This window comes from Alexandromys fortis, unplaced genomic scaffold (genome assembly GCF_014885135.2).
Source record: "Alexandromys fortis isolate MF-2015 unplaced genomic scaffold, M_Fortis_MF-2015_v1.1 scaffold_4, whole genome shotgun sequence".
Lineage (NCBI taxonomy): Eukaryota > Metazoa > Chordata > Mammalia > Rodentia > Cricetidae > Alexandromys > Alexandromys fortis.
In genome coordinates, this window is record NW_026067944.1 from 16,983,147 (window position 1) to 16,993,033 (window position 9,887).

The window sequence follows — 9,887 nt, forward strand, 5'->3', positions numbered from 1 at the left end:
GGGGGAGGGAAAGGGGAGGCGGTGGTAGGGAAGAGACAGAAATCTTTAATAAATAATAAATTAAAAAAAGAAAAATACCAAATGAAACCATTATTTTGTGTACTTAATATGCACTAATATAAAAGAAGAAATCTTTTTATAAATGATAAATTTTGTGATTAATGATTTTGTGATTTATAAATTACAAGAAAAAATCTTTTCCTGATATTTTTGCTATAAAGAGTTATTATAACAAGCAATTTGAAATCTTGAGCACATGAAACCAAGAAGAAGGTGGATGTTCAATGTGAATGTCCTGTTCAAAACTCTGGGGTTACACTAGACTTGGCAGCATAGAGACCATGGAAATTCAGAACTTGCAGTGTAACACACTTGTTAGTTGGGTAATATTTGGATCTCTGGAAAAGTGAGAATGACTTGCATTGCATGTGGACTTTCAGGCCATTGAGGTGGATGTATAGAATAACTATTATTGTCATGCCCCCCAAGAATTCTGTCACCCTGACCCAAAAAATAGTAGTAGGCCAGGCATAAACTCTTCGCCTTCTGCCATCTGCTTGATCTTCTTTATCAGAGATGTCTTTGCTGGGCAGCTGCCATACAACTTGGTCATCATGATAGATAACCCCACCTCATTGCCAGTTTTGCAAGCATGCTCCTTCTTTCTGTGGGTGTCTTCATGATCAGTCACCAAGGCCATAAACTATGTCTGATACTATGCTTAGGTAGTTGTGTTGTTTCTGCAGCCTATCTGGATGGTGACTGGTGGGCACCTGTACTTGGCTATATATTGGTTGGTTTCTGTAGATTACGAGATCAAAGGGACATGTAGATCAGCATGCTGTGCCTGTGAACATCATAATGGGGCTGTTTCTGAACATGGAAATAGACAAGGTCAGGGGTATAACCATCCAAAAAGCTGCTAGTAATCGGAGAACCAGTGTTTGAGATACCTTCACCCATGTAGTTGGGGACCTTGTGGAGAATGTGAGCTTCCCAGTTGCAACCTGTATCGTATATGTCAATCCTGAGTACAAGGATATGGATCCCATATATGATGTGGGAAGTCCTTCTGTATATGTGTTGCTTTTAGTGGTTAATGAATAAAGAAACTGCTTTGGCCTGTGATATGGCAAAGTAGAGGTAGGTGAAAAAACTAAACCAAATGCTGGGAGAAAGAAGTCAGAGTCAGTGAGAAGCCATGGAGCCACCCAAGGAGACAGATGCCTCCTGCTGAGCCCACTGAAACTTTGCCAGTAAGTCACAAATTTCTGGTGATGCACAGATTAATAGAAATGAGTTAGTTCAGGATAGAAGAGCCAACTATAAATGTGTTTAAGCTATTGGCCAAACAGTATTGCAAATAATATAGTTTCTGTGTGATTATTTTGGGTCTGAGCAACTGGGAGCGAATGTGCAGCCTCCACCTACACATATACGCCATTATCTTACTCGTCCTTGTCTGCAGGGCAATGTTAATTATCCCAGGAGATGTGATCTTGGCACTTGTGGAAGAGAAAATCAAAGTTGAAGACTTCACATCTGTGAGAAATCTGCTATTTTCTGTGGATAGCATGGAAGCTTTTCACAGCATGTATTTCTGGGCTCTGACAGTGACCCACATGATCTGTCTGGCCGCATAACCATCACTTAATATGCCAAAATGCAGCCTGTGCTGAAGATGCCTAGGGATCTCCTCCAAAGGAAATTCTAGTTCTACACCATGACCAACCAAACTGAGAACACTTTGAGAAAAAATAAGAACTGCCGGGAGTGCCAAGGTCTCTTGGAACAATTACTCAGCCAGGCCCCATCAGGGAGACAAGCCAGAACCTGTGGGTGGCATAACTGAATGTCCAGCCAAAACTCTGAATCTTCTTCAGGTTCAAATCATAACCTGGGCCACTCCACAGTGGGGCTTCTCTCTCTTTCCTGTCATGAGCCCACAGCCAGCCTCAGCATGGGGATGAGGCAGATAGAAAATCAGCAATGTCCTATTTCTCTTCCAGCATCAACGCCTAGTAAGGCTATGCTAGGGCTGTATCCTCAGTTGATAGCATCCTAACACCACAGCTAGGAAGTACAACACAGTTTCCGGAAGAGGAATCTGGGCTTTTTGGCACCACTCAGGGTCATTGTGTATTGAACCAAAAATTGAGCAAGAATCACGTTACTGGATGATTGGGGCTCTCTTGTGGGTATCTACTCTACTTGGTAAAATAATACTCTATAAAGTGTGTAAAATTATAGTAATACAAAGATAGGCTGTGCTTGTATTTCTAAAACTACTTTTTAGATCATAAATTCATATTTTTGATCAGTGATCATAAAAACCTTTTGTTTGATAAGGTGGAATAAGATCACTTGACTTACATCTGTACCCACTATGGCATTATATACTATTTCTATGTAAGAGTGATGTACAATAATTGATGGTGTAAAGTTTATGAGCAAGTCTAGTTTAATTTTGGAGACAGATTTTCAATATTCCTGTGATCATTCTGCATCCATCCCCTGATACTACCTGCAAGATTTCCCAGTTTCATTTCTTGACTTTTAGGATTCTATCATAATATTTTGCTCAGCATTTTGTTATAGCTATTTTCTCTGGGAAACTTACCTTTTATTGACCTGGCAAAGGTCTGTAGATTAATACATTGCCTCTTCAGCAAAAGCAAGAAATACATTGGGGCTTATTCCAGAGAATACTCATAACTATGATACCCTCAGTCTTTGAGCATTCTTGGAGGATATTTCATCACAGTTTTCCTTTTACATGACAGAAGAGAGTGTACTTGATGTGGGATGTCCTTCTCTATGTTGTGAATATGTTTTATTACCATTGATTAATAAAGAAGCAGCTTTGGACTATGGCAGGACAGAATATAGCTAGGTTTGAAATTCAAACAAAGACAAAGGGAAAAGGAAAGCAGAGTCTGAGAGATGCCAGCAGCCACCGGAGAAGCAAGATGTGAGGTAACAAGCAATGAGCCTTGTGGTAAATATAGAACAATAGAAATTATTTAATTTAAGTTATAAGAGCTAGTTAATAATAATCCTGAGCTAACAGGCTAAATAGTTTGCAATGAATATATTAAGCCTCATAAAAGTTATTTGAGAACTGGCAGGTAGGAGAGAAATCTCCAGTTACACTACTGAAATTGTTCTATAGTGGAGGGAGACAAGTCTTACCTCAGAACTAACTTCCCCCTATTGTATACATACATATATATATATATATATATATATATATATATATATATAAAATACATACACATACCCAAACATATGAGTGTTTTGCCTGCAAATAAGTCTGTATACCAAGTATATATAGTAACCAAGAAGATTGAAAGGTGGCATCAAACCTCTGGGACTTTAGTTACAGGTGGTTGTTTGCCTATAAGAATTCTTAACCTATAACAATATAGGTTAAGAATAACCTATATTTTTAAACGCAACCATCTCTCTAACATTTTTAGACTACTTTATCATCTGATTTTATAAAGGCATTAATAACTTTATTTATAAAAGATATATATATATATATTTATATATATATATTTAAATCAGAAATTTATCCATTTGGTCCGAAAGCAAGAACAAGCATTCAAAACTAAAACTAAAAACTGCAGTGGGTAAAGATAATAGAGGAATAAATATTATTGGTGTTGTAGCTCTAAGAATTTTTGAAGGATTAACTAGTTGGGGAATGACATGGGGTGTTGTTATCTGGACGTAGGGAGGAATAACAGGCTACATGGACATGTGCTTTACAGCCAGTAGTACATGGGATGAAAACACACAGTACATGATCTACCCTGTAATCTGCCCTGAAGTTGTGGTCTTCCGTGAGCTCCATCCACAAGTCATTAGGCATATACATGATTTCTCTTGTGACCTATTGTATTTGAGATGACTTTCAGTTCAACACATGCATTCCTTCATGAATTTTTGCTCCTAATATTTCCAATAATGACTACACTGATCCTCACATCTAATAAGATGTGAATGCTGATGTTAGGGGAGATTTCAGTCTCGAATGAAACATGATATTAAGATTGGTACCTTCCTAACACCACAAAGTGACTTGCAGTAAACACAGAAGGTACGTGGAACATAGACCTAAGTTCTAAGGTTTTCAGGAAGAGAAGACTGCTCATTAGCATGACAAACAGTAAAAAAAATCAAGCTAAAGATGAGATATAATGTAACAGCTAAGGGATGAGCAAGGCTGAAGAAGAGAAGTCTGTCCTCTAATGCTTTCAAATCTTACACAGTTCACAGAAAAAGCAGGTAGCGGAAGAAAAGAAATATTCCCTGTCATCTACATAAACTAGAACTTTAATTCTAAGCATCAGCGAACCCCTCAAGTGTATACAGAGAGAGAGGATTTTGAGTTATCTTTAAAGAATATTATTCAGGACACAGTAAATACTATGATTTGGAAGGCAGCCAAAGTAAAGGCAGGAAAAACAGTTAAGCAATTATGAGAATTATCTTGAGAATAGTGAGGATGTATTTCTCTTTTGGAGGAATAATCATGACTATCAGGCTTGCCCAAATCCTCCCAATTTTTAAAAAATTATCTCTCTTAATACTTTCCAGGATTCTTTGTTCTCTTTAAACATGAACAAACTGTGGCTTATCCTTTTTACTTTCTTTCAAATGGCCTCTAAATTTCTGCACCATGTCAGAGATGAATAAACATTATTGAACAGATGATGTCTTCATCATCAAAGTCTATATTATGTAAAAAGGGATTAAGAAATGAAGCAATAGAAATTAGGCACCTTTGTACAGTGAGTTCCCAGAATGAGACTTGCTAGGAAAATTTCCTTCTAACTCCGGGTTCAACAAGCATGTGGATAACTCAGTGTCACATCATTCAGCTGTAAGCATGGTTTGACCACTTACAGAAGTTATTCCCAATTTTTCCTATTTATACATTTATTTGTGATTGACAGGTGTGTGTGTGTGTGTGTGTGTGTGTGTGTGTGTGACTGCATGCTTGTGGGAAGAGATGCTTAGGTATGTACATGTACATAGGTCATTGGACAAATTTGGGTGTTGATCCCTGTCTTTCTGTCTTATTTAAGAAAGGTTCTCCGTGCCACTGGGTAGGTAAATTAGTTGGCCCACACCTCCAAGAGCAGTGTTTCTCAACCTTCCTGATGATATGATTCTTTAATTCAGTTCCTCATGTTGTGGTGAGCCCCCCCCCACTTTGAAGTTTATAAAACTATATTTTATCTGTATTTATTTCATAACTGTAATTATCCTACTGCTATGAATCATAGTGTAGGTACCTGATATGTAACTTCTATGGGGGTCATGACACACTGATTGAGAACCACTGTTCTAGCCATTCTTCTGTGTACTGGAATTAGAGACATATATGCCACTGTATGCCTTTTTTTGTTTGGTCTGGAGATCTGAGTTCAGTAAAGCTTTATGGTTCATTCACTGAGCCATCTCCTTAACCTTTAGCAGTCTTTCCTCTCATAGAAACTGATAAAATTAGACCACTTAAATAGAAGATGTCACTGATGTGAACATTTTTAGAACAATGGTAGTAATGAAATCTGGTATGTGTTCATATGAAATCTAATGCTGCTGTTAGTGAGTACCTGGAATTTTATCTTCAATTAGTATATCTTATATTAAAATAAATAATTCTAAATTTTATATTAAACACTGATTGTATTTACCAATTAAAAAGCCTTTTCCTGATATCAAAATATGAATTTTAGTTTACTATGCTAATGGAATACTATCATTATTTTCTCTTTCACTGGTGTCAGATGGCATAAAATGTTTATGTAAGGTTCTTTTCATTGTAGCTAACTGTCCAGTCATCCATAAATTTATGTGCATGTATGCATATATATACCGGTAAGTAATGAAAAATGCAAAAAATGAAACATTAACAATGGTCTATGTTTTGTTTTTAGTCACTTAGCTTTAACATTTTACCTTAATTTTCTAGGATTTTCTTTTTGCAATGCAAATTTGATTCTTTCTCATCCATGCCTAACCATCATCTATGGTCACTTTTACTTAATTGTACATAAAACATAAGATACATATGCTAGCAGTTCCAAAGCTAAATTTGAAAGTATAATGAAATAAGAGATGTATGTCTTCAAATTCTTGGGTGAATGATTTGGAAGAATAAATGAAGTAGTTATCTCAATTACATGCATAAACTCTGGGAGTATCAAGATGAGCTAAAGTTCAGAGCATGCAGAGAACCGACAAACTCCTTTATTACCATGAGCTAACAGTTATTAAAGGTCCTTAAATCCAAGAGGCATGGGTTATTTATTGGGATTTCAACCCCTGTTTTCAAATGCTATTTTGGTTGTGAGTAGTCTGCTATCCAAGGAAATGTATCGTCCTAACATGTTAACATGAATCCTCTTAAATTTAACATTCTTTTCAAATACATATTTTGTTCTAAGTACACCACAAATTTAAAAAAGTGTTTCTTGGTACCTTCCATTTATTTTTGTGAGGCTAACATAAATTTTGATGACTTGTTTAGAACAATGGATTTGAAAGAGTGAAAACTTTGTATATCATTTTTTCAAGATGCTTATTGTGTGTCTCATGCTTTTTACAAACTTTATATATGCACAGAATTTTTTTTGTCATTTACCTTAAGATATTCCCAGTAGCTGAAAAATTGCATGTAAAGCCCTTGTGAGTCTGTGACAACTAGGATCATAGCCAAGATAAGTTAACCTTTTCCCATGATCCTTTGAGTCAATGATTGATGAACATTTCAGAACTATAAATGAGATTTGGAAAGATCATATTTTATTATACAAATTAGGATCACTTTGATACTCTATACTATGTTGAACACTTCATCTGTACTTACCATTACTCTCCCATTTCAGCAAAATAATTATTTCCACTTAGCTTCAACTAACCCTTATGATTACTATTATTAGTCAATTTGGGACAAATATGGTATAGCTGAAGGTGAGCAATGGATAATTGGCATCCAAGCTAAGACTCTCACTTTTAAAAATTAATTTTTCTAGTATATAGACTTTAATAATTCAGAAATGACTAAAGTACTTAGATTTTTGGACACTGTAGAGTTCTATTAAACGTATGTTGTGAATGTGTCTATTTGTGTTTTTTGGTGTATGAGTATGTGTGTGTGTGTTTATGCATGTGTGTGTGTCTGACTGTGTATATCTGTATCTGTGCCTATCTCTGTGTGTATGTAAGTATGTCTACGTGTTTGCATTTCGGTAATGTGGGTGCAGATTTTGATAACAGAGGTTCATATTTATTTTGCTTTAAAAATTTTAAGACAGTGTTAAAATCCTAAATTTCCATGGTTGCTCATTTGGAAATCAGGAATGATATGGTTATGGAGAATGTCTTTGGTTTACTAATTATTGATGTATATTTGAGATCCATGAACATATGAGTTTGAATTAAAATCTTTATGCCTTAGCAAAAGTATCAAGCATCTAAAGCAGATGGATATATTCAACTTAAAAACATCAGAATTAGTTTAATTTTAGTGGTGCCTGTATACATTTTCAGCATTTCTTGGTTTTCTATCAGGAGCAGTTTCTAAAAATCAGACATTCTTTATGAATCCACCAACTTGGAATATATTTCTTCCTATTCTATTTCTCAATCACATAAAGTTCATTGCATCTCTCATTGTTTCAATAAGGTATTTGCCATAGAATGAAACTGTTAAACTAGTTAAACATCCTGTCTCTGTGCATTTAAGGTAGATCTTCATTAGAACTGAAAAATATATGACTGTAAAAAAAAAGTGGAGCAAGGAAGACTTTGTGGACATCATACTGGCTCATGTCAATAGTTCTCTAACAGAAAATCAATGTTATCACAAGAAAGAGATATCCGACAGTAGATCCTGACAGATCAGCTTCAGCATCATCAATGATCATCCTGGGGATCTGAACTCGGAGGAAAACAGTTAACTGCTCTGTTTGAAGTCTTCCAACCACCATCTGAGCTCCCATCACATTTGCTCATGTAAATCATGGCAAGTGAGCATCATTTTTTTTTTGTACCCAATCTCAGCAGAGAAGAGGGGCTTGGAGCTAAATGACATATTTTTATTTTATAGGAGAACAATGCAAGTTAATAATAGACTAGCGTATTAATTCACATCTACAAATCTTAAAAGCAATGGCTTATCTTTGCACTTCCTCTTTTCTCCTTTCTGCCTATTCTACCCTCTCCTTTCCCAGGTCCTTTGTTTCTCCCTTCCCTCATTTTTTCTGCCCTCAACCCTTTTTCTCTTTTCTTTGATTTCTTTGTGTTCATAATATTGTTTAAATTTGTGCTGCATATGTACTAGTTTAATATTATAGAAAGAATAGAAAACATATAATGTATTTATAATATAAATATGAAAATCATATTTGTTTGTTCCTATGGAATTTGTGTTTTGAGAGTAATAGGAATTATACACTCATACACACATTTAATATGAACAGTATTTCATTGTCAGTCTTAACATAGTAATAGGAAACAATTTTGTGAGTCAGAGTCTGCATGACTTTAATCCTTTTAGACATTGCAACCATTTGATTAAGTACTTTATGAGCTCGCTCCCCCAACACTTTCAAAGTGTCATCTGTCATAGCCTTTCTGTCACAGATATAATATATGACTGTCTAATGATATTAGAACCAAGAAATATGATGCTGGGTTTGGCATTTCAGTTCATAATGTTTCTTTACTGTAAGCCAAACAGAATGGCCCCTGTGTATACAATAAAAAAGAAGATATCAACTGAGTTGTGGTGAACACAGTAGATCTGTGGGAAGGAGGCTAAGCTGGTAATGTTACTTTACTTTCTTTAATATGAAATGCAGAATATCAGAAAATAGATTGTCTCAAAATCCTCCTCTAAGAAAATGTGTGTAACTGTATTCTGAATTGTGAAAAGGGTTGTGTTTAAGTTAAATGACCTATTCAGAATCTTAGAATAGTTAGTTGCCTGGACCAACACTACTTTTAAAATGGTTATTTTCTGGTGTCCAGATAAATCTGAATATGCTGTTGATGTTTAAATTGTCAATAAATTATTGTACAGAGTCTCATAGACCTTGGAATAAAACTGTTAACTTCCCCCACCCTGTATTTTCAACTTTATTTTTTTACTATAAAATTGCTTCCAATAGGTGACTGGCAGTGACTTGTGTGAACTAGGTGAAAAGAAATCAAATGTGAAAAACTTAACAGAAGAGACTCAAGGTCCCCTGTAAGGGAGCCCGGGAACCCTCAGCTTGTGTTCCAGGGGCTCCTGTGCTCTCCTGGATCCCGCACTGCCTGCCTCGTTCTTCCTTCTGTCCCCGGATCATTGGGCTACCAGGCGACCCTGTTTAGGTGCTGAGGAGTTCCATCTGGACGGGTGAGTGTGTGCTATCCAGGGGCGATTGTCCCGGAACAGAGCACAAATCCCCCTCCCTCAGCTTCTTCTGCAAGGCTGTGTTTCTTACACACGACCCCCGCCCCAAGCCTGCCTTTTCTGCAAGGTCCTTTGCTCAGGAACAGTTTTCTGCTCCTACACTAAGGCTTCCAACCCAGAGCGGTGAGTGCCTGCCTACATGTCAGGCCTCAAGGACCCCTGAAAGGGAGCACGCGCAACTTCAACTTGTGGGGCAGGGTGTCCTGTGTTCTACTCGTCCCTGCCCTGCCCCCCAAAGTTCCTCCTTTTTGTCCGCGGGTCATTGGACTACCAGTCGTCCATGTTTGGGTGCTGAGGAGTTCCAGCTCGACGGGACGGTCCCTGCTTCTACACTGAAGAGATACACCCAGAGACTCAGTCACAGCAAAGACTGGACCAAGACACCAGGCCTCTCCTGGCTCCATTTGAAGGA